The 27,311-nt window shown below is 36.1% G+C and overlaps 1 pseudogene; it reads right to left on the minus strand.

Moving 5' to 3' along the window:
- Positions 1 to 5,560: 5,560 nt before the first annotated feature.
- LOC145819247 (protein neprosin-like) overlaps positions 5,561 to 27,311 on the minus strand; it is a 137,848-nt pseudogene continuing 116,097 nt past the window's right edge.

Below are 27,311 nucleotides of genomic sequence, written 5' to 3' on the forward strand. Positions count from 1 at the left end.
GTCTGCGCACATTGTTGGACGGATGTGGCAAAATGTTTTTGGGTGTCCACGAGCCTGCTGTTTTTCGGGTCAGCAAATGTGGAAAAACATGGTTTTTGGGTGTCCATGTCCTCGCCGTTTATAGAGTCAACAAATGTGGAAGGGAAAAACGTTTTAGGTGCCCATCGCCCCACCGTTTCTGGAGTCGACAAATGTGGGACTATTTTATATATATATAATTTGAGTTTGCGGCTCTCACTTGGGATGTCATAGTGTATTTACCACCCATGTTTACCATGGAAATGTTGATTAAAATTCATGCATTGCATTTTTCATACTCATATATATATATATATATATATTACAATTATCCCAATATTTGCATTGCATGATCATGTGTTTTTCAATTAATTATATAACCTGTTAAATTTACTACCTACTGAGCTTTCTGCTCACCCCAAAGCTAACCATTTTCAGGAAATGAAGTTGATGAGCCACCTAAGTGAATTACTTTGGAATTGAAATTGGATGAACCATGAATGTTCTCATTTTCTCTTTTGTATAATTTCTTACCTATTGAACTGTTGCTTTTTGTTCTTAAATATGGATGTAAGCCGAAAGTGTTGTAATTCTCAAGAATAGTTCAATGGGGAAGAAAAGTTGATGAATTGTAATACTACTATTACTTCTTTTCCTTCTATTTGTATTTATACTAAATGTAATAGGGGAACCGGGCTTGGGAGTTTTCTCCTAAGGCGTTACATCCAGTAATATCGATGAGAAAGCAAATATGTTTTAAAGAAACTATGTGAAACACAAGACTCGGTTTGCTTTCCTCATCATTTGTTCTTTAGTTTTTGAAGATTAATCTTATTTTGACGAGTCCTAATAGTTATTTATCCATGTTACTAATTTGTTCTAGTGATTTTGGTTTATTTGAATCCATTATGTAATCTATCCATTTTGTCATAGTCTATTCTATATTTCATTCTTTAATTAAAAAAAAAATACATTTATTTTATTTTATTTATTTTTCTATTATTATCATGGAAAAATATCAACAATAACAAGGGTGTTGTTTAGTGAAATTCATGAGTTGTTTATAATTCTTGGTTTTTAAGAAACAAAGTTATTTTAAGAGTTTATACTAAATTGTTTGGTGTAATTTTTATTTATAACTTATTAAACATATATAATTTAAATAAACTATAAAAAAATATATAAAAAAAAGTTGATTAACTGAAAGCTAAAAGAGATACGCATTTGATTTTTAATTTTTTATTAAATAATAAGTTGCACCAAATGAGCCAAAAAGGATCAAATTCTAGCACCACTTACATGTAATATATTTCACCGGATTTTACATTCATTAAACACAATTTATAGATCTTATTTGATGAGAGGTTGATGGAATTCAACTCTCTCTCTCTCTCTCTCTCTCTCCCAAAATGATAATCAATATAAAAGCCATCAACTTGACTAAAAAGTTAGAGAGAATGCATTTTCTTAACAAAAACATATCACACTATGTTGCTATGATTAACATAAGAGTATTGTTCGAGCATGTGTAAAGGTAGAGTTTCACATTGAATAAAGAATAAAAGAGATGGATCTTAATATATATATATATATATATATATATTAGATGGACTATCCACTTATAGGCTTAAGTTTTTAAGTGTGTATGAGTTTCAAACAATGTATGTTGGGCATTGATTGATGTGGCATTTGTGAACTCTAGAGTTTCTCTCTAATGGATTAGACTGGTATTGTTTTACGCTTGTGGGCTCCCTTATTCCCTAACAACCGATATCAGAGCCAATAGCAGACGATTTATGGGCGGACTCTCCTGGAGCATTTGATGTTGGTGGACTTGGGCTTGCACGGGAACTCTTGATGAAGTAAGAAAAAAAATCCATGGATTCTTGATAGAGCAAAATTCCTAGTGCATGTGATGCCCAAGTATATGAACCGTCTTGTTTTCCTTTAATTGTGATTATCTTACTTGTGTTGGGAGTGTTCGGAATTAATCTGAGGTCTTGTCAACAGGTTGGGTTCATCGTTTTTGAAACTTTTCTCAGATTCTCGTCTTTATTTTATTTCGGAGTTGAGTTTTCGCTTGTTTCGAAAAGCATGAGTTAGGATCAGAGGTGTCATGGGTCTTTCAAGTGCAGTTTTTGGGTGAAGAGCAAAACTGCACATGCGGGGATGTGAGGTCGTATGTGCGGTGAAAGGGTGCCCTCAATGGTTCAAGATTGCTTTAATTGCACGAGCAGAGGGCACGTGTGGAAGACGAGCCACACGTGCGGGAGTGAGTGACGCACGTGCGAAAAGGTACATGTCGTAGGTGCAGAAATGGTACTGCAGGTGCGAGAACGCGCTGTATCTGAATTTTTTTTCTTTTTCTTTCCTTGGGCTGAGCACCCACCTCACTTTTTCCTCATCTCTCTCTCTCTCTCTCTAAAACACTTTTCTCTTCCTTCTCTCTACAATTACTCTCACCAAATTGCATTAATCCTTTGATTTCTCCAAATCCATTAGAGCTTTGACCCTAGTTCTTTCATTAAAGTTGGAGAACTCTTCAAGGGCTACATTTTGTGCGGTGGAGATCGGATTTCAACACCGTCAAATTTGGGGGTTTCTTCTTTCTTCTTCTCCAAAGCTTAAGGTAGGGATAATTTTTAAGTTATATATATGTTTTTGCAAATTTATACTTGTTTGGAGATTTCTTCATGTTTTGATCGTGATTTTGGATTATTGAACCCTAGATGATTGTATGAGTGGAGTTTCTCTAATTTTTTCCAAAGCCTTTGAGAATATGAGCTATGTTCTAAGGTGTGGGTGTTGTTTTGGAAGAATCTTTTCAAAAATGGAACAAAAATCTTATTTTGGTGGAAACCCTAAAATTTGGGAATTTGGGGAAAAAGTTGAGGTATTAGAAAATTTATGCTTAGAGGATTATAATGTGAAGAAATGATAGAAATTTCTATAATTGTATCAAATGAGGAATTTCATGGAGGAAATGAGAATTATTGATTTTGAAATTTATTGTTAGTTTGTCTTGGAAAACAAAATTTAGAAAATGATGTTTAACATGTGGAGAATACATGAATGTTGATATTATTATATTATCACTTGGAATTGTATTATGATATTCATTGATGAGAGATATGGAAATTTAATCACAATGGAAGATTGTGTGGTGGAATTGAAAATAGAACTATATAAACGCTTTGTATATTTTGCATTGTCATTCCATTGAATCACTATTGAAATTGATTTTGAACCTTGCATTAGAAAATTATTGCCTTGAGAAAGGAATTGTTTTGTGAAACAAGATCATTTTGATTTGTTTTGGGATAAATATGTTGGTAGGTCCAGATACGGGGTGTAGTTGGTATTGGTTAAGTTGGCCTGAGTATCCATGGTGAAAAATCGAAAACACAAGTGGAGAAGGTACCACGTGCCTTCCGGTTAGCAACCAGTAAATTGGGGATTGGTAGTGGTTATTATGCCTACTTACAGACACCAACTTAGGGATTACCTGAGTCTTATTTACCACCCCTTTAACTACATTGAAGTTATTAAATTGTTACATTTTCAAATTGCATTGTGCACAAGTTTCAAAAGATTGAGATATATGTTTTTAAGCATGACATGGCATATACATTTATCTCAAAAAACTGTATAAAATGTATATATTTTGTTAAGATTTTTCTTACTGGATTTTGTGCTCACCCAATGGGATTTTGTGCAGGAAAGGATGTGGTGATCCCACCGAGTTAGAAGCCTGGAATATTTTTGAGAGCACAAGGTTCTTTCTTTTTGTTTGTAATTATTTTTGACAAGACAAGGGCTTTAGTGCATGTATGGGTTTGAAAAGCCATTTTTTTGTAACTGGGCTTAAGCCTTAGAATTTGTAACCCTTGAGGGCATTAATTGTGCTTGACTTATTTTGCCACATGTTATAGATTCATATTTTAGAAATGTTGAATATATACTCGCATGTGGAATGAATTTTTTTGTAAATCTCTTGATGTTTAATGAATACAAGTGTTGGAGATTTGACGATGATGTCAATGTTGAGACCTTATTTCAGTATATATTAGCATCGGATGTCATTAAATTGGAACATAAGATTATGTTGTTGGAAGGTAATGAGTTGCTTATGTTAATTTCTTTGGGCGCTACAATGCATGTGGAGGTTGGACTACGGCAAGGTGGCTCTCTCAATGAAGTATGGTGGCTCATGATGGAGTTTGTGCGGTTGGGTAGGTTCGGTTCGACTCAATGTTGGATAGTTATAGATCAGGATTACGGGGGAGTACGTGTTATCTATGATGAACTTGCAAATGAAGATAAAGACTCAAGGAAGAGTAAGGAGAGGCCGATCGATGTTTGGTTCACATGAGGGGGAGATTGTTGGAACATGTGTGAATGTAGAGTTCAACATCGGATAAAGACTCAAAGAGATTGTATAGGCTTAAACTTTTAAGTGGGTATGAGTTTTAAACAATATATGTTGGGCCTTGATGTGGCGTCTGTGGACTCTAAAATTTCTCCCTAATAGATTGAGTCAGTATTATTGTGCGCTTGTGGGTTTCCTTATTCCCTAACAATTATTCTAATTCATAATTTATTACTCCAAAGTGAGAAGCATAAAAGAAATTACATATAGAGCATGAAAGGTGAATGTTTCTTTTAGTTTGAAGAAATTTTGAGCAATTCTCCGCATCCAACTTCTCATACTGGGAGCCTAAAGAAAGTGAAAACTTCCAACAAGATTCACATTCACATGCTTTTATATTCTAATAAGGATAAATTACAAATTTCACCCTTATAGTTTTACTTAAATTTCATTTTGATCCCTACTTTTTCAGTTTAGTTTCAATTTTATCATTCCATTCAACTTGCTGTCCAAATTTTCTATAGCAAATTATACTGGTAGTCTCTGTATTTTGATACTTATTTCATTTTGATTTCTGTAATTTCAATTGACTTAATTTTGTCCTTGAATTTATGACCCAATTTAGTCCAATTGAATGCAATCGTTAGCATTTTTTTTTTAATAATAAAAATGTGTACATAAGCGGCATGTGTCATGGTTTTAAGGGAAAAATATTAGGTTTGCTTAACTCAGTGAGTTAAGCTAAATCAATTCAGTGATTATTTTTTGTCAAAAATAATAATGGTATTATCAATTGGACCAAATTAACACAAAATCTAAAATTAATGGTCAAAATCGAGCCAATTGAAAGTACATGAACTAAAATGACATCAGATGTAAAATGTAGGGACTACCAGTATAATTTACCTTTAAAATAATGTTAATGTAACCACATTTGAATACCATATTTAAGTATCATCCAAGGTAACCGTTTTACACGGCATTATATTAGTTGCAATTCTATTCTATTTAAATATCAGTTGCAACATAAGTAGAGCTTATCAAATCAAGGGACATGTGATGAATGTCAAATAAAACATCAACTCATATGTTTCCCAAATATGATATTCAAATTAGTCACTATAATTACTCTTTATACTATTCTAGTTTCCTTCTTCATTTTTTCCACTTTGGTCATGGGCAACTAGGGTTTCTACCAGGTCCACCATAGTAAATGTGGTTGCCCCAATCACCATCATTGCCCATTTGAACATTGTAGCAATTGGATTGCTCAGCTAAAGTGTCAACACCTATAGGAGCTATTAGATTGTTGGAACCATCTACTATCTGGATGTTCTTGATGAAACTAGCTTTTCCAAACCCTTCTTCAGGGAAATGACCACTCCCCATTTGGGTGATGGTGTATTGCCCACCTGACGCATGGTTTAGCACCTCTCCTCCCCACTGAATCTGTGAAGCACTGTCAGCAAGGTATGAAAACAAGGAGGTTGGCCAGTAACCCACTATCTCATTCCCATATTGCAACCACCAGTCATCGCTGCTTGTGTCCTAGCAAATTACAACACCCATTATTAACAAAATCAAAACGATGTTCAAGAGAGAAAAAAAAATAGAGTCTGATAAAATATTAGGAGACTTTACGTGTAGGTTATATTATGTGGACTTATTGTCCAATAGGTCATATGATAATTAATGACATTTTTCATCATACACTATTAAAAAATATCATTAATTGTTAATTTTCAGCGACAATTTAAAAATTGTCACAAAAATTGTCACTAATTATAAATTTTAGCGACAGTTTAAAAAAATCATCACAAAAAACGGTCATTGATTTTCAACTTTCACTACAGGAAAAAAGGGTTATGGTGGCGTTTTTTTAACGACGTTTTTTTAAACGTCACTGTTATTAACATTTAACGGCGTTTTATAAACGCCGCATATTCTATTACACAAAACGACACCGTTTTATAATAGGAAACGCCTCCAAATGCGGTAGCCGCATGCGCCTCGTTTTGTGAAACTTTATTTTATATTACACAAAACGAAGATTCAGATCTATCTCTCTCAACATTCAGATCGAAGCGTATTCTTACAAACCATCTTCAAAATGGTTAGTTCTATAAATTCAGATCGAAGATTGAAGCCACACATCTCTCAAGATTTTGAAGATTGAAGCCACACATCTCTCTCTCTCTCAGTGATTTCCAAGACTCAGATCGAAGACTCAGATCGAAGCGATTTCGAGCTCCATCGAAGATTCAGATCGAAGTGATTTTGAGCTCCATCAAAGATTCAGATCAAAGCGATTTCGAATCTCCATCGAAGATTCAGATCGAAGCTACACCGAAGCGATTTTGAAGCTGCACCAGCGAGGTAGCGAGCTCTACCATCTCATTTACAGAGATTCAGTGATTTCCAGAAGCTCAGATCTGAACTCTGACCCTCGATTACTCGTATTTCAAGCTCCGATGGCGGCGAATAGTCTACTTTGTTTCTGAACTTTAATCGGTACTCTCTCTCTCTCTCTTCTCGGTTTGTTCATGTCGACAAATTGTCCTTTCGTTTGACTGTATTTTTACATGCTATTAGTTTGGCTGTAGTTTATCTCTAGCTCAAAACTGGTGTTTGATTTGGATGTCTCGTGGAGTTGAATATGTACATTTTGAGTTTTTGATCACATTAGTTCTATAAATTCCATCCCCATTGCATTCAATCATTGCGGAATTTATCTCTTCTTTCCTTGCTTTATGATTTTCCACACATTCAGGTCGAGTCATATATAAGAGTACAATAGCACTGTCTTGGTTTGTCAGGCTTACCATTGTAGTGCTGCATCAGTAAGATTTAGATATAGATACTGCTAAACAACCATCCCAATAAATTCAACAAATATTGTAGAGGCATTTAGAGAGGGGGGTAGCTGGGAAGCGACTGTCGGAGGTGGAGAAGTGGCAGGGAGAGGCTTATGGAAAGGAGGCTGCCAGAGGACGGACATGGTAGGGGTGGAGGTCTAAGAAAGAAGGGTAAGATTGGGATTATGGTGGGTGTTCTCGGAAAAAATGGTGGGGATCAATTTTGGTCATGGGGTTCCAAAGAAGTGGGGGTTTCAAATTAATATGATGGGGCCATTTAGTAGCCCTCTTGATAAATCGTTGAGAACAATTTGGTTTGTTGGCACATTGCTTTTTTTGTTTTTTTTTTAATTTTAGTTTTTTTTTTTTTTTTTTTTCATTTTTTCTGGTTTCACCCATCAATCCTGTAAATCCGCAAAACTTACTGAACTTTGTTGACGTATCACACAATAAATCTCAGCATTCATTCATTCAAGTATTTCTTAAATTGTACCGAGTCATGAACATGGCCCAATGGCCCATGGATTGTTGAATCTGTTTAATTTATCCCAGATTAAATAAAATTGCCAAATTGTTGCCAATACTTGAATTCTTTTACTTTGGTTAATATCATCATGTTGCATGATCATTTATTATTATTGTCTCAAATTTCTTTTTTTCATTTTAATGACAAAAGAGTATGGCAGGCATTGGATCATGTCATTGCGGAAGCCAGGCAACACGGAGTTCGGCTGCTACTTAGCTTAGTTAATAACTTGCAGGCATATGGTGGGAAGACTCAATATGTCAAGTGGGCATGGGAAGAAGGTATAGGTTTGAACTCTTTGAATGATTCATTCTTCTTTGATCCATCAATTCGGCATTATTTCAAGAATCATGTCAAGGTAATATTGTGTCTATCTCTTCAGTTTGTTTGGAATCCTTTTTCCCCCTCTTCTTCAATAAGAAGCTTTTGGATGTTGCTTTTGAGTTCTCATGATTTTATCTTGATCAATAGCTCCTAAAATTGTTTTTATAGCACTTCAATGAGAATTTTGAGTCTCTTTTTAAAAATTGAAGGAAATAATAATTTGTTTTTCATGCATCAAAAAGTCGACAATTATGGGAGTGTTAAATGTCTTTTCTCATTTAGACACTCTAATTCATGGTCCAAATTCTCATAACAACAACAGACAAACCTGTGTGAGTGCAAAGAAGATCCTAGAGTAGCAGGTGGTTGCACATATTTGGGGTTTTACCTCAGGTCTCATCGAAGATTGGTGTCGGGGTTCCTCGTCATCAAAAAAGAAGTTCCAAGAGATTAAAGAAGATAAAAGGAAAATTTAGGGATGTTAATACTGCACCTGATTTTGAACTTTCCTAAATCAGATCACTCCATTCCTATCTGGCTTTCAGAATTTGGACAGCTTAGCTACTTGACTTGTCTCAGAAAATACTCACACTCAACACATTGACATAAACAGTTTTCTATGCCTACGTAGTTTTTGAGTGCTTAAGTAGGGAGTTTTTCTCCATTTTTTGAAGCCTAAGAAAAACATGTAGGCTAATTTAAATGCTTTCAAGACATTATGGAGTTGGGTCAAATGATATGTCTTTTGTAGGCTAATTTAAATGCTTTCAAGACATTATGTAGCAACATATCAGATAATAACTGAACATTCTTGCAGGCTTGCCACAATTCAAGGTGTACTGCCTTCTCAAAAGGATCACTTGAAAGAATTGTGTTTGCGGAGACGGTAAAAATCTAATTTATCCTACCAAAAACGTAACTTCTCATGTGGAAATAGGGCCTATTTGGTAATGTCTTTTGTTTTTCTGTTTTTTGTTTTAAAAAATTTTGAAAAATGGAAACAAAAACAAGTTGGTTAATCTTAAAGGTGGCATACCACAACTTCCCATTTGGGCTTTTCTTGTCAGCCGGGTACAAGAAGATTCCTCCATAAAGCAGAGTACGGTGAACATCTGCTACCATACTGCATGAAGTTGAGAAATTTACTAAAAACTTTACGAGTCCCAGAAAGTGAGGAAAGTTTACTAGTTTGATATGGTTCGGGGGGGGGGGAATGAGAAGAAAAAAAAAAGAAAAAGAAATAGTGAAAGGAAAAGGAAAAAGAAGAAAAAGTTCCTCATATGATAGAATTCATTTAAGACTATTATGTAGGTTGGGAAACTAAGTAACAAAGACAAGGAGACGTGACACAAGATTGACATGCTGACATGGCGATAAAACTTGTAATGCCAAAAAACTGTATACCTTCCAATGTATCTTAGGGACTTTGGTGATGAATCATCCTTAGGGAACTTGCTATTTTCAACATACCTAAAATTAAATGAATATAAGAAAATTTATTAGCCTTTTAAAGGTAATAGAAAGATGACAATTGCCAAATTTAGCTACATTTACTTTGTGGTTGGTTCATCCCAATACTGGGCATTTCCTTCATTTGTTGAATAGATCTTTCCTTTCTTTGGAACCTGTTCATAGATGCAGTAATGAAGCATGATTAATGGATCACGCAGGCGAAGCACAGAGGACAGACCTAATGACGATTACTAGACATGTTCTTAATGAGCAGTCGAAGCACCCTGAAGCCCACGGCGACTTCACAATCTTGCTCAATCACATTGTTCTTGGCTGCAAATTTGTCTGCAATGCTGTTACCAAGGTCCCTCTCCCTCTCCCTCTCCTCTTTTTCATTTAATTCCTTTCTTTTGCCAACTATATCATAAATTTTTCGTGTATATATATACTAGAAGCCTTGCGCACACTAACGTGTGCAATTGAAATTGCCCTGGAAGGTCATGGGTGAAACTGAGTTGCTTAAGGAACCTGTCTTGGATGAAATTACCCATGCATTAGTGGGGCGTTATCATCTGAATTTTACAAGACAAGATATATCTTCTCTCTGGTTTTTGTGCAAACAGGTGATTGTTTCTTTCCTTTCCTTTCTTCTCTTTCATTTTCTTTCTCTGAGAATTCTAAACATTCTATCTGATTGCAATTCCTTTGTAATTGTTCATTCAAATTTTCAATTTGGCAGGAAGCATCCTTATTGAATATAACTGATCAAGCGTGTGCTCTGTTCACTCCATCTGAGGTATGTAGCTTTGGTACTTACATATCATGGGATCCATTGTGTTCCTATAGATGTTATTCACTGATAAGTGCAAATTATGTATGTTATCAGTTCATGCTTTGTTTCTTGCTCATTATACACTTGCTAACTTGCCAAATATAAACATTTTTAGGTTGTCTTGCTGGAGTGGACAGATGATTTGGAGCTGTTCATATTAAAGGGTTATGGTAATGCATTAAACTACCAGATGGGAGTGCCATTGCTTGAGGATGTTGTTCAGTCCATGTATGGCTAAAGAAGGTTACATAAACTATAACAATTCATATTAAATGTCTCATAAGGTTATTAATTCTTTGAATCTTATTATTGTCATATTATTTTCCACTGTGTTTATGGTTATTTGCTATTAATGCTATGGCATGTATTTCAAAACTAGGAGTTAATTCCCACGTTGTGACATTTATTTCAAAACTTATCTAAAATTAATTGTGTTATAAACTTTAATTGAAGTCTTCATGGATAATGCTGAGGGAAAAAAATAAAGGTATCTTCTGTTTGGCTCATAATTTATACCTTCTGTTACTGTAGAAGAACATGCTCCTGGCTGTTATGAAAAGGCAAGACTACGGTTTGCTCATGCAGAAACTCTGCTTTCATTCTCATGTCTGATTGGGCTCTTTCTTGAAGAATCCGGTGAGTGCTTTCATTCTCATATTTCTAAGAAGCGTAGACATGACACGGACATGATAACACGTATATTTTCAAAAAATGTAGGACACGATACGTGGGTGTAGACGTCCCCGAACGCTCCCGGGAGGGTGAGCTCCCGTTCCGTTCATTTTGGGGTCACTACAGCTCAGGACTCTCAAATTTGTCACGGTTCTAAATCTGAACCAAAGAGTCCAAATCCGGCAAATCATTTTGAGAAAACAGATTTTTGAAAGAAGTGCCAAACATGGACTGCTTTGCCAGATACAGAGTCGCCACCTAAATATTTTATTTTGGGAAATTTAGGAAACCCTGACTCGTTGCCTAAGGCCACGTGTCCGTCATCACCAAAGTTGCCTCGGCTCGGGAACTTGGGTACGATTGGGGAAGGTCACTTCGTGAGCACCCCCGCTCGCCCGATCAAAGATCGGCCTCTACTAACCATGATATCTATTTTTGAAAACATTGTATGTTCTTATTCCGGTTATTAGCCTAGGTTACTATGTGATGCGCACAGCATACAAGTATAGACTGGATCGCCTGAATTGGAACAAAACATTTCATGTTTGTTTTTGAAAGATGGTTTGCTACTCGCAAGTAGGCTTAAAATGCAGGTTTTGCCACCCTCGGGTGGGCTTAGAAAAGATGGTTTTGCCACTATCTGGTGGGCTTAAAACAAACATTTGATGCATTGTCCCAATCTAAACAACCCAACCTTCACCCACAGGCATTCAGGCAGTTATGTCACATAAGCAAATAGCCTCATGGCAAGCATGCTATTCATGGCAGTCACTCACACGCATGCAAGGATGCTAAAGCATAAAACTCACCGGGTACTCCAAGTCAAAACAGAGACTACATTAGAAATCATGCATGATCCTAAGTATACAGGAATGCCTAATGCAACACATGCAAAATGCAAACTATAGTAGGCTCGGCTATTCTAAACATGGCTTATGAAATGCTACAACTAGCATGTATTCAATTTGGAATTAAAAGTACAATGCAGTTAGTATGATGCGCCGAGCCCGGTGCATGCAAAACAGATGAATGAATGCAAACATGCTATCATACTGTATGCTAATTGAAATATACCCTAATCTAACCATCATAAGCAGATAAATAAAAGGGAGAAAGACGTGGGGTTGGAAGACATACAACACACACACGCACACTTATTACAGTTATGCCCTCGCGCAGAGGGTCCGAATAAATATACAGTCCCAAATAAATAATTACAGTCCCGAATAAAAGAATAGTACAGTCCAAATATTACAGTCCAAATAATATACAAATTCCTAATTAATTAACAAATTAACTAAGAAAGCTGTAAAACTGGCGTGCAAGCCAAGGACTGCCTTGCTTCTGATGAATGATGTATATTTAGGCTGCCTTGCGCGGAAATCCACTGGGATGCCCCAATTAGCCTCTGTTTAGCAGTTATTCTTGGAAAGCGTGCCGAGCTCCGAAAAGTTGCTGATTCTTCATTTTGCTGCAACAGAGAGCAGGAAAGGGGCATAGCAATGTATTTTCACAAATATATGCATGCCTCGATCCTCGTGCCACCAATCACGCATATCGAGGCATGATGGCCGAGGAGTCGAATTGCATAATTTAATATGAAATGAATGCACATGAAAACACAACAAGACCTAACTCCATCATGGATGATCCGGAGTGTCGGTGACTGGGGAATTGAGACACGTTTCGTCACTCGGAGTACGGAACGTACCTCGTTTCCCGTGCCCGGGCTAACTCCTATCCCGAACGCGATGCAATATGCATGACATGCATGAAATGCAACTAAGATACAATCCTAACATACACAATGTTATGGAATGGCATACACGCTACACGAGGTAATATACAACCGAGCATACACAATGCTATGGATGAAATGGCATACACAATGCAATAATGGGCTTACACCAACATGAGAGAGCCTCAGCCACACTCACATAGGAGGCCATCAGATGAAAACAAGACAACTCGAAATACGTGCACGCGGGCACGCAAACCGAGAACCGACCCTCAGGCACCGAAATGCCACTCTAATGAGACATGGAAAAGACATGGAATATGATATGCAAATATGCAAAAATAAGTAGCAAAATGAGGGGCAAAACAGCCCCGAAACAAGGCGAAATGACACCCGATGCATGGAATTTCTCCCGAAATGCAAAACTAGGTACATGAAATGGCTTGCAGCTATACAAAGCATGCATAATTGGCACATGGAATGAAAAGACAGAAGCAAGGCAGCCCCAAAATAAGCATTTTTACAGTTCAAAGCAGGGCCAAACAGCAAACAAAAATAGGGCAAAACTAGCATGCAAAAATGGCCCTAAATACGAGATAAAGAAGCAACTCACAGCTGCTGTCCTCAAACAGATTAGGGCCCTTTAACAAAGTTGAAGAGGGGCCCAAAACATGATCTTTTACAGTTCTGAAAATAGCCTAAAAACAAATACAGGTATAGCTAAACTCTCATGCAAGAAATAGGCCAAAAGATGGACAAAAGAGCAAGTGGTAGATGCAGAACCCAAAAAGAGAAAGACTCTTCTACAACACTGAAGAGGGACCAAAAATAATGCTTTTTACAATTAATGGCCGGACCCAAAACAGTATGCTTACAAGCCAAAAATATCATGCAAGATATGGCCAAAAAAGAGAGATATAACACAAAGTATATAAAGGATGCCTCAAACAGTGAAATACCCTTAATGAAATATGAAGAGGAGGCCAAAATAAGACTTTTTTCAGTTCTGAAAATTGTCCAAAAATGGAAGCACAATAGGCTAATAAATCATGCCAAAAATGGGGACAAAAGAGGGGGAGCATGGAGGGAAAGAGTGGGGGAAAAGGACCAAGTCTTTTCCCCATAGGCTGTCCCCCAGATCTAGATATTTTTGGGGGACAACAGCTATACAGCTGTAAAGTACATATTGCAAGAATCATGGCCGGCCAACTTTCAAAGCTGCAGGTGGCCGACCGGCTACCTCCCATGGCCGGCCGGCCAAGGGTCAAAAAGGTCAAGAAGATTTTCTGGCCGGCCACCACAAATAGGTGTCCTCCCAGGTGCCCTCAACACAACCCTGTGGTTTAAAATTGGCAACTGTAAAACAGGAGAGAGAATGGGCCATTTTTAGGGGGGGTCAAAAGGGTCAGATGGAATTACTGGCCGGCCACCAACTTTTTGGTGTCCTTCCATGTGTGTACAACACAAATATGTGGTTAAAAGTTCAAGAAAATGGCTCAAGGTTGTTCAACATTGGCTCGGAAGTGAGAAAAAACAGGCGTCGGAGGGCGCCGGAGGAATATAACTGGTTGTTGAAACAATTGCTGGCCTCCCACCCTTCTACGGCCTTCCTGGTGATGAAACAGAGGTACCTGCCAAAAATGAACGAAAATCGATGCAAAACGAATGCTCGGGGGCCAAAACGCACAGTTCGGGGCCCCGAAAACTGCCTGTTAAATACCGAAAGTGGTATTCGACCACGAAGTGGGTCTCTCAGACCTCAGTGTCCCTCAAAAGGGAGCAAATAAGAAGTATGCCAAAAACCAGAGCAAACGGAGATGGTTAGGCGGTCCCGAACCGAGGCACACAGCCAACGGTCCCGAAAAATCGGAAATCGGGCTCCGAAATGGGCAAAAAGGCCTACGGCCACAAAACGTAGCCCACGGCCATTGAGAGATGGTCTACGGGACCTCTCTCTCCCCTCAGGAAAAGAAACAGAGAAAATCGAGTCTGGTTCGCAAACCGAGGCAAGGCACAAAAGAAGGTTCGGAAGTCCGGAGACAGGGCTCACGGCCGCGACTCTGAAACTTCTGAACGAGCACAATATGCAACGTCACCGAGCGCTCAATCGGTGATGTCTGAGTCTTAAGGTCGGTCAAAAATGGAGTGTCTACAGCGGGTGACACGTACAAAATATATAATTTTATATATTTATTATGTCATATATAAGGATAATTATATATCATATATATGAATATTTCAACCAAAGATAATAATTTTAACAGTCTAAAGAAGGAGAATATGTATATTTTGAACCGTAGTTTATTATATATAAATATATTGTGCTGTTTAGCCGAATCTGGAATGAGACTTGGTTGGCAAGCCTTTTCTACAAACCTTGCAACTATGAGTTATTTGTCAAGCAATCCCCAACAAACCATTCTCCCCTGTTGGCAACCAATTCCCCAACAATTTCTCAGGAAACAAACACCCCTTCGAAAAATTAAACCTGAAAGGCATTGGTCTTTCATAGTACTTGTGACAAATATCTAACTGCCAATCTAGTGCATTTTCACTATTTAAATTATAATCACTTGTACCCCTCGCGAATAATTCCAGAACAACATCTATGTTTTGACTTTATTTTGCTTCGTAGGCTGTATGTGTCAGGGTATTAGTTGAACCAAAGAAGGCAATTCGAAAGCTCCCTAGAGTCCAACATCTCTATGCCCCGATTGACGGGGAGGTTGAGAAGTGAAGATGATGAGGTAAAGTTCAACATGTCAAGTAAGTAAGTTTAGCTTTTATTTTAATAAATAAGATTTCCAGTTCAGAATTTATCTGTACCGTCTTCTGTATCGGAAACCTGTTACGTAACCATCTAAAATTGTCTTCCTGAACCAATATATTGTGAACATTCATGTTGTTTTATATGTGGGTGTGTATATATATAATTATTTTGACTTTAGATTTTGAATGTTTCATATAAGATAATAAACAAATATATGATACTATACTAATAAAATAATGGTCAATTTTGCAAATTTTAACAATTCTGCATAAAAGAAAAGAGTAACAATAAATAGTAGATGTGGTGCAATTATATTGTGAAGAAAACATGATCTTCCTATTCCTTTTTCTTTCTCAGATCTGTATTTGACCGTGCTTTCGCTTGTCATATGCTGTCCGGTGGGCCAAAAACAGGGGTTCATTCTTTTCTTCCCATAATCAGTTCAATGCTTTGAAATGTATTACTTACATTGGTTGGTCCCACACTCAAGAAAATATCACTAGGCAATACTGATTTAAAAAAACCTAATCCATCCATCTTAACATAGTCTAGTGTCATTTTTCAAAATTTTTATTTCATTATTTGTGTTTTTATAAACAAAAGCAATGAAAAGTTTATAAACACCATAGTTTTCTACTAGAATTTTTATAGGTACATGGCATGCTATATATGCACCATTGCTGCTTAGAATATTAGGTTGATGAAGTTGGTTATGGGTGTTTCACATTTCACAATGTTAAGTATATAGTTTATATCAAAGTCAAACTGTTTTTGGATAAAGTTGATTATGGGTGTTTCACAATTTTTATTTCACATTTCGTTTTTTTGTCATTTATTTTTGCAACCAATCTAAATGTGACTGAATGATCACATATGTTCTTTGGCAGGATGTCAGTGCTTCCCTTTCCAAAAAGTACCCCCAGTTGTACAAGCAGGGAATAAGAAATACCTTCTTCAAATGGAGAGTTGTGGTGACCTTGGCTTTGTTTTCATTTACCAATCATTAGTCATATACAATTTTGTGATCACTTCCAGTTCTAACAGTGTTGATTCGAATGGCAAGATGTTTGGCCTTTGGGATGTCAGCACAATGATCTTCAATTGTCTTGTAATAACTGTTAATTTGCGGAAGCATTGTAACATGGTTTATATTATGTGGATAAAATGGAATTAAACAATTTGGGTTAATGAGCTGGGTGTTATTTATATTTGGAATGATCTATAGTTCAATCAAATAAAATTAGCCTAATTTCAAAAAAAAAGAGAGAGGATATGACGGCGTTTTTACAAACGCCTCTTAAACCCTACATACTAACGGTCAAATTTATGCAAGAAGATATGACGGCGTTTTTCCAAAAACGTCGCTAAATGTCGCCAGTGACGTCAGCATGAGTTTAGTAGGACATTTCGCGGCGTTTTTAATATCACGACGTTTTTAAAACGTCATAAAGTTATAGCGACGGCCGCGTCCTCGGCGTTCGGGGCTAAGCGTCACAAAAAGAATTGGCGGCGTTTTTGACACTTACAGCGGCGTTTTTTAAACGCCACTAAAAGTTAAAATTCCTGCAGCGTTTCAACGACAGTTTGTAAAATTCATCATAGAAAAACGTCACTAATTGTAAATTTTAACGACAATTTACAAAAAATTGAGACAAAAAAAAAGTCACCAATTGTTAATTTTTAGCGACATGTGTAAAAAAACGTCACAAAAAATTAGTTTTAGTGACAATTGTAATAGGACTTATTTTCAACAAATTTGATAGGAATTAAGTTTAATTATTAGAACCTATACGTAATTTATCCTAAAATATTTCAAAAAGTGGAGTTATAAAATGAATAAGTCAGTTTGGAATTGACACTTCTTTGAAATTATGTAATGCTTTTTTAATTTTTAAAATTTTTCAACAAAAATCACTTTTTGATTGTCTTAAAAAAAATAAAAAATAAAATCCATTTGTCTTAACTTGAAGAATAAAATAATAAAATCAACAATTTATGTAATTATTACAGTTATTTTGTGCACCACTACTACTAAATATATATACTTGTGTATATGATAGTAAACAAAGATAGAGACATAAAAGGAAAGGCCCTTTGGTGTTGACTTTTTAGTTAAGATTGTTAAAAATTCAAAATATCAAATTAAATCACTCTTTCTATTTTTTATATATTTTGTATAAAAAATAAAAAATAAAAAATTAATGAAAATAGTCACTTTCCAAACACTCTCAAAATCTTTGGTAGATGGAGGGGCGGGTCCCTTTCCCTCCCAACACCCAACCCTCCACCTACCAAAGATTTTGAGAGTGTTTGGAAAGTGAATATTTTAATTGATTTTTGTATAAGAAATTATACTTTCGCCGACTACTTTTGCCGACTAAATAAATTTTAGTCACAATAATATCACATTTGCCAACTAAAAAAAAATTGGTAACCAAAAGTTTATACTTTTGCCAGCTAACGTAATTTAGTCGCAGACGCGTTGTTTTCCACTACTAATTTGAAATATTAGTCCCAAAAAATAGATGCTAGAGGGTGAAAAAATGGGCGAGAGACGTTAAACTTGTAGCTACTAATGAAATTTAGTCGCAGTTAGCAAAATGACATCATTTTGCTTGTTGGATGCATACTGGGACAAATAGCTGACTAACACCTGCTATAGGGAAATAGATATTTGCCGACCAAAAAAAATATAGTAGCCAAAAGTTTTTATTTGTCACCACTAAAATATGATTTAGTCACATAAATATTGTGTTCTGCGACTAATTTGAAATATTGGTCGTGAAAAATAAAAGCGGGAAGGTGAAAAAAATAAAATAAAACAAAAAGAAAGTAGGAACCAAAATAATTTTAGCAACTAATGAATTTTGTCCTAAATATCAAAATGACGTCGTTTTGATGGTTAGCATATCTATTGTATTATGTGGCGACCAAGTGGTTGGTCAGAAGAAACAACTAATACTTTTGGCGACTAAATTTGCTAGTTAGTGTTTCACTGCTCACCAATGTTTTAAAAATCGGACCAGTAAGCGAATTAGGAAAGGAATCGGATGAACAAGTCACCGGTTCAACCGTTAGGTCGAACTAGAATCAAATCGTAATGTCATAATTATTTTATAAATATATTAAAAAATATTTAATAACAACATAAGAATTAAGATGCGTTCATTTAAATTATTTTTAAATTTTAGGATAAATTTATAAATCAATAAATATATTTATCTTTATTAGTTGTAAAATATATTAATTATATGTAATGTTTGAAAGAAAATGCAATAAAGATATATGTATATACCAAATATAAACAAAAGTTGAATAGGTATTGACGACTAAAGTGATGACCAAAATTTTTTGTTACAGAATACTTTGGCAATTAAAATAGCCTTTTTATAACTATTTGACTATTTGACTATTTTAACATGACTTAAAAAGTTATATTTGGGATGATGATGGACTTTTTTTAAAATTGATTTGATAGTTGTGAGAGAAAAAATGCAATGATTATGATTTAGATGTAACATTTTGTCTTATTGGCTAAAATAGCCAATTGTGTCTTTATTGATTATTTTAACTCCAAACTCTCATCCCAAACAACCCCTAAATACCGAAACTTCCCCTCCTCTATCATTATTTCCAAAGCCTTTTGAGTGCTTTTCTATGGTGAAGCCTCTTTTCTTCCCCCGCCATAGGGAAACCATGCTTGTACGTTGAGAACCAACCAGCATTGAGGCACCTCAAACTTAACATTGATTAGGCTGCAAAGGGAAATCCGAGTTGGGCTAGTGGTGCTTGGTCAACTAGTTCCAGTTTCAAATTCGCTCTCAATTGTTCCAACTAAACACAGCCTAATGGATTTTGGTGTTGATGGGTTTTCAGATGCATTGGTCCTTCCATTAGTAAACATGTTGAATTTTGGGCCTTACAAGATGGGCTTGTCATGACAGTCAACCTTAACTTGAGCAGCATCGAATTAAAAGTGATTGCTAGTCTCATTGTGGACCTTCTAAATAACAACAATAATCCTCATCATAGACTCATCAACAATATCCTTAATTGCGTATTCCACATGAGGAAGTTAAGGTTAACCAAATTAAACACTACTAATTAGAAGCAAATTGTAAAAATAACTGATGTATTATTATTGATTGATTTGTGTATTGTTCTGTGTATTTACAAAGAGATTTACACTCTCTTTATAGAGAGGAGAAAGCCAACATTGGGTGCCAATTGAGGCACCGAAAGCATAAAGCAAGGATAATTATTAAAGCTAACATAATGTTGTACTAAACATAATGATAACACTAGCAATACTAACATAGACTACTAACATATTTTAACAGCCCCCCGCAAACTCAAGGAGGATAGAAACTAACCAACTTGAGTTTGGAGAGAGAGTAACAAAACAGAAAAATAGACTGACAATTAAAAATGGAATAGGAGACACTGTATGGTCGTGTCGGACCGTTGTAGCAGACAGTTTACGGGGTCATGTCGGACCGTTGTTGAAGACAGTTTACGGGGTCATGTCGGACCGTTGTAGAAGACAGTTTACGGGGTCATGTCGGACCGATGTAGCAGGACAGTTTACGGGGTCATGTCGGACCGTTGTTGAAGACAGTTTACGGGGTCATGTCGGACCGTTGGAGCAGAGGTTGTGGTGGTGCACCAAGGGGGCGACTTAGGGAGTGCGCCATGAGCGACTTATACATGATACTGTGTATAACCCCCCCTCAAACTCAAATAGGTGGGAAGATAGAAACCTATTTGAGGTTGAAACAAAAGGATTGATAAAGCTGACCGGTGTAGAAGACACTATATGAGTGTGTATATAGGCTGCCCAAAAGATATACATGGATGTAGATATCGAGCCCTCAAAAGTCGTGCCCTCAAAAGGTGTGCCCGCACCCTCAAAAGGCGTGCCATCAAAAGGCGTGCCCGATTCATCAAAAGACGTGCCATGAAAAGGCGTGCCAGGTTGTCGGCGAGCGTCAAGAGGCGCGCGATGCGCGTGGCTGCCTCGGCTATATAACCAAGACTAAACCTGAGGCTGAGGCAGAGGCTGAGACAAAAAACCTGCGAATTTCTCTGAAAAAACTCTTCGTTGTGCTGAGAGAGAGAGTCTGTAACACTCTGTTGCGAGAGATAGTCTGTAATACTCTGTTGCCCAGAAAATGGCCTCGTCGTCCCGGAGTCTGCTCACTCTCTTTCCAGACCTCAATGAGTCAACAAGAGAGAGAACTGGTGTGGTGGCCAGTGAACCTCAACCAAACACCTCTGTTTTTGCTCCGTTGAACTTTCCGATGCGGTCGGTGGAGCAAAAAATGGCGGTGCAAACTGATATTGAGGCCAATCAGTATACTCTGAAGTCATGTGTAGAAACCATGACTGCGGTGACAAACTTGTCGAACCGGCTGCAGAGTAGGGCAAATGAGGTGCAGCAGTTAAACTCCCAGCTGGCTCTGCTCCAACGCATGTATAAGGATGCGCGAGCAGAGATAAGCGTGCTAAGGGCAGAAAACAAGGAGCTGAAGCGGAAGGCCACCGTGATGTTCCGATTTGGAGGGCCGCCATATGCTGCAGTGGAGGAGCAGGGAGTAGTGATCATGCCTAGTGGAGTGGGAAACACGGAGGCAACACCGGCAAGGGCCACCCAGGACGGAGGCAAGAAGAAGAGACCGGCTGCAGAGTAGAGAAGAAAAATCCCGCCTGTGGGTGGGTGTTTGTGTGGGTTGTTGTGGGTTTTTTTTTTTTTTTTTTTTTTTTTTTTTTTTGTAATTGTGATCGGGATTGATCCCCTGACAGGAATAAAATGAATTTAGGGTGCAGTTCGTCTTCTTTGTCTGTTTGTTGTTTTGGATTTTTTTTTTTTAATGTAAAATGGAAGATAAAATAAAATAAAGAAAGGTAAAATGGGGTGCAAAAGGGGAAGGAAAGTTGTCATGGGAACGTGGTGTCGTTGGAAGAATAAAAAAAAGAAAGAAAAGGGGTGTCTTTATGGTGCATGTTGGCTAGTGGAGGGAAAAATTAAAAGAAAAAGAAAGAGGGGTGCCTTTATGCAGGTGCATGTTGGCTAGTGGAGGGAAATATTAAAAAAAAAAAAAAAGAAAGGAAAAGAGAGGGTTTAAAGGGAGAGAGAGAGAGAGAAAACATGGAATCTTTGTACAGTTGAACGCACATTTCGGGGGCTTTATCCTCCATGCCGAGCTTGTTAATCATATATTCTATGATGTTCTTGGTGCATTCTGCCGACAGACCAGATTTTAGGGGATAAAGAGTATCATCGACATCAAAGAGGAGGCAGTCATATTTCGGGTTTGGAACATGTTGAACCTGGTCTTCATACTCCATTTTGATCTAGGAAACTTCACCGATCCGAATGGGGCAAAAATATCTGCGTGCGAGAGATGGTGATGTTGTGGGTGTTTACTGTGGCTTCGAGGGTTGGTAAGAGGAGGGCCTGTTCAACGAGCTCGGCGAGCTCGGTGTAATGGGAGTCGAGGAGGGATGATTCTAGCTCTGTTGTTGGGTTTCACTTGATTCCTCCATTTGCTGTAGAAGACAGCAAGGCTATTAACACTCTGGACAAGCTACCTACTGATGGAGAAGTAACTGAAGTTGATGCTCAGTGATGTTGATAAGGACGGGGATGGACGTATCAGCTTGGAGGAATTCAGCTCGATCAGCTCGGCGTTCGAGTCGCCGGCTCGGAGCCGTGAGAGGCGTTTCGATTTCTTCGACAGTGATCACGACGGTCGGATCACGGCGGAGGAACTCCACGCGGTGTTCGCCGTTGTGGTGACGGAAGACGATAGAGTTACTGGTCTACAAACTTTACTGGAATGGTGGATCTAAATTGAAGTCCACAAAAAGAAATGAATACAGGTTGGATTCAATGGTTGATGATTCCAATGGTTGATGATTTTGATGGGGATGAACATGCATCGGCCAACTCCAATGCAGGGAGTATGTCCAAGTTGAAGGAACTTGTGAAGAAGCACTCTGATGGTCATTAGCTACCCAATCTACCTCTGGACAGAGAAGACCACAGAGAAAGAAATTAGTGACGATGAAGATGAGGAAACAAAGAAAGCAGAGTTTCTGGTATGTGTGGAAAAACTCCAGCGGGCAGCGAAGGCAAGGTTGCCGGCCGGCTGCCCGCCGGAAAAAAAAGAGTATAGGCCTAAATCTTATAGCTCTGATACCATGTAAAAATAACTGATGTATTATTATTGATTGATTTGTGTATTGTTCTGTGTATTTACAAAGAGATTTACACTCTCTTTATAGAGAGGAGAAAGCCAACATTGGGTGCCAATTGAGGCACCGAAAGCATAAAGCAAGGATAATTATTAAAGCTAACATAATGCTGTACTAAACATAATGATAACACTAGCAATACTAACATAGACTACTAACATATTTTAACACAAATAATGAACAAATATGACGGCCAACATATGCAACATGGCGATTTTATTTTCTTTATGTAGCTCCTAATTGTATTTTAAATTTAATAACACTGGATGCTAGAGGCAACACAAACTATGAAATATGAATATTTCGACATATATATTGTATCCGTACTAGGTACTTATCAGCGTATGGTACTTAGTATGGTATTTTTGCATACGTACCGGATACAGAAAACATGTACTCAATTTTTTTTTCTTAATTTTTGATGTACATAGACGTACTTAGTATATACCCATGTCATACCGTACCTCAATCAAAATAATATTTTCTTCTATTCTAAAAATAAAATTCTTTTTATTAGATTTCTTTTTTATTTTTAAATTAATGCTTAGCATGATTTTAAAATTAAACTATGGTTTGTAAATTATTTAATATAATGACATTTAATTTTAATTTATACTTTTACTTTTGGAAAAATTCTAATATACACCATTTAAAAAGGGTATACCATATACACTCCTAGTTATGTTATTTTTTTCTTTAGTTATGACCAATTTTCTTTTTTAGTTATGATCCATGAGTTCTTTAATTACGTCTCATATTGTTTTTAGTTATGACATTTTTTTTTTTTTAGTTATGACTCAGAAAATTGAAGTTATTTCATTTTTCTTTTTAGTTACCAAAGGATGTGCACCATAATGTTTCCCGAGGCATTAAATATTAATTGTAGGTTAGGTATTAGCAAATTAAACCATTTAATTAATTTTTGTATTACTTCGAATTAAAAATAAATATTTTTTTTACAAACATACTAAGTCGCTACTCTTTTTTTTTGTTGTTGTTAAATTTACCATATCAACGCACTCATCGCTATGCTTCATACACAAGTGACCAGACTTGTTTAATTTTCATATAATACCACTTTAAACATTCCCTCCTGAAAGTAAAAGTAAAAAATAAAACATAAGTTAAAAAAAAAAAAAATCATTAAGGTATGAGCATATGTGATGTCAAAGATTCTCTGAGTCTTTCTATAATCTTTTTTTTTTTGTTTTTCCTAACTAAAAAAAATATTTTCAGGTGTTATCACTACATCCGTGGATTCAGGTTTCAGGATAACTAATTGTCAATCTGATTTAACCTAACTCAAAGGAAGGGACCCACCATCGAGGCATCAATAGATCTCAACCACACATCACAAACCATCGATGCATCAATAGATCTCAACCACACATCACAATCCACCACCGAGGCACCAATAGAGCTCAACCAAGTTTCGAGGGGAATAGAGGCGAAATCTCTGAAGAGAGCCAACTGCGAAATAATGGAATTTGCCCCTCCTAGGAATCGAACCTGGGTCACACCATGTGGAGATGGATGCCTTCCCCACTAGGCCACCACCCCCGGTGGTAATCTTTCTATAATCTACTATTTTAAAATTTAACTACCATTAGAGTGTAGCAATATTAGAATATTTTTTTTTACTCTATTTTATACAAGAGTACTTTAAATATTTAAACAATTAAAAAAAGAAAACTTACGTATAGGTCTTATTAAGTAGATTTATTATTTAATAGGTCTTAGGATAATTAATGGTATTTTTTATCATACATTATTAAAAAAACGTTACTAATTGTTAATTTTTAGCGACAGTATGAAAATTGTCACAAAAATGTCATTAATTATAAGTTTTAACAACAGTTTAAAAAAATCATTACAAAAAACGTCACTAATTTTCAATTTTCAGTGACAATTTGAAAAATTTACCATAGAAAACGTCACTAATTGTAAGTTTTAGCTACAATTTTTAAAAATCGTAATTAAAAAAAGTCATTAATTGTCAATTTTTAGCAACATACGTAAAAAATTATCATAAAAAATTATTTTTAGTGATAATTGTGCTAAAACTTATTTTTAATAGGATTTGATGAAAATTAAATCCAACTAATTTATCCTAAAAAAGAAGTAGGTAATGTTGAAGTCCATTGTCTTAATGTATAAAATGTTACCTTCCAAACTAGTAAGTTGCATTCATATTGGGAAGCATCATAAGCAGAAATAGGGTAGATGCTGGCCCCCAATGCAATTTTATTGCTGGTTTGAATAAAGCCTGAGCAGTGCAGGTTGTAGCACCCTGTGGTTTGATATGCATCTCTCTGTCATTTAACATTAACCAATTTCACCATTAAACACGTGTATTTATATATATTAACACTACCCTGGAGAAAAAAGATTAACTCTAAAAGAAACATTACTGGAAAAAAATTAAAATAATTAAAGACTCACGGTCCAATATGTGAAAAGTCTCGGCTTGTCAACTCCATACATATTTGGAAAAACCTGTTTTTTTTTTTTTCTTTTTTTTTTTTTCATAGAGAGGAGACATAAATGAGATGAAGTGAAACACAAAGGGAAAATATACTAAAACAAAAAAAGTGGAAAGAAAAATAAAGTGTATGACTAATATTTTAAATTTAGTGTGATGATAATTTTTTATTTTTAATTTTTAATTAATTAATTAATTTTTTTTTTCTTGTGTGTGTGTGTAGTGTGTGCAGGGATCATCACTCGCAGCAAAGATGATAAATGGTAAATTATATTTAGCATATCTATACTTTCACTAACATGTCAATCTGGCATTACTCTTATTTATAATAGTTAGTTTTTTACACTTCCTGTCAAATGATAATGTAACCATTTCGTCTATTTGATATAAATGACATTGAATGAAAATATTCACCCACAAAAGACATTGAATGAAAATTGGCACGTGTGTCACACCTGACATTTATTTAAGGGCATAAATAAAAGGCGTTGGCTTCTGTCTAGTCCTTAATTGGACTGAACCATGCTGTTGGGCTTGTGAAGGCCCACCATGGGTCTCGGTTTGATAATCTGAACCGTTCAATGTGTAGAACTCGTCGAGTACTATAAGCCTGTAAAAAATCACGTTAATCGGATATCGGTAGCTATGTGATCAAATCAGATTTTTGTCAACCGTTAATTAATTCACCGTCCATTTTTTTTTATTATACAAAACTGATTTGATCACATAGCTACTGATATCCAATTAACGTGATTTTTTAGAAACTTATACTACTCGACGAATTCTACACATTGAACGGTTCAGATTATCAAAACGGGACCCGTGGTGGGCCTCCACGGGCCCAACAGCACGGTCCAGTCCGATTAAGGACTGGACAGAAGCCAAGCCTTAAATAAAATGACAAATTACATCAATAATTTTTGCATTTTACCTCTTGTGTCGTTTAGGACACTATCATTTCAATTAACTCAATTTTGATCTTTAATTTTAAATTTTGTGTCAATTTGGTTCAATTGATAACGACAATTAATGTTTTTAAAAGAAAATAATCACTGGGTTGGTTAAGATTAACTCACTAAGTTAAATAAATTTATAATTTTGTTTATAAAACATGATACGTGCCACTCGTGTACACAATTTTCATACAAAAAATAAAAATAATAAGAAAAAAACTAACAATTGTAATTAATTGGACAAAATTTAGACAAAATCGTAACATCTACATCAATAATTTTTGCATTTTACCTCTTGTGTCGTTTAGGACACTATCATTTCAATTAACTCAATTTTGATCTTTAATTTTAAATTTTGTGTCAATTTGGTTCAATTGATAACGACAATTAATGTTTTTAAAAGAAAATAATCACTGGGTTGGTTAAGATTAGGGATGACAATTTGAAACCGGCCCGACGAGGACCCGATCCCCCAATCCCGATTCAAATGGTTTTTCCCCGAAAAATACCCCCGACGAGATAGGAATGATATTTAAAAATTAATCCCCGATTAATTTCGGGCCGGGGACGGTGACAAGTGCCTAATCCTGGCCCCGGCCCCGGCCCTGGCCCGCTTGTTCCCGACATAATATATATATACTAGCGTATACCCGTGCCTAAAGGCACGGTGTAAATAATTTTAAGATTAAAATGCAGTTATAATTTATACGTATTATGTTGAAATTTATAAAGTTTGTGTCATTTTTTGATAAAGATACTGAAAAAATATATTGAAATATTTTTCTTCTTAAAGAACTTATAACAATTTTGCTTGTATTACACGCTCTACAAAACTCAAATAAAATAACAACTCCCCCTAATCTTAATGCAAATTAAGAAACAAACATATAAGATTTAAAGTTATATTGCATATCAAAATATAAAAGGCAGTAAAAAAAAAGTGTAAACACTGAACAAAAAACAGAAATAAAGTTATATTGTCATGCACCAAAAGAGTAGGTTAAAACTTTACAAAAAGTGGGTTAAAGCTTTACAAAAGATGTATGCTTTACAAAAGATGTGT

This window comes from Camellia sinensis, chromosome 2, assembly GCF_055761805.1.
Source record: "Camellia sinensis isolate YWXY chromosome 2, ASM5576180v1, whole genome shotgun sequence".
Lineage (NCBI taxonomy): Eukaryota > Viridiplantae > Streptophyta > Magnoliopsida > Ericales > Theaceae > Camellia > Camellia sinensis.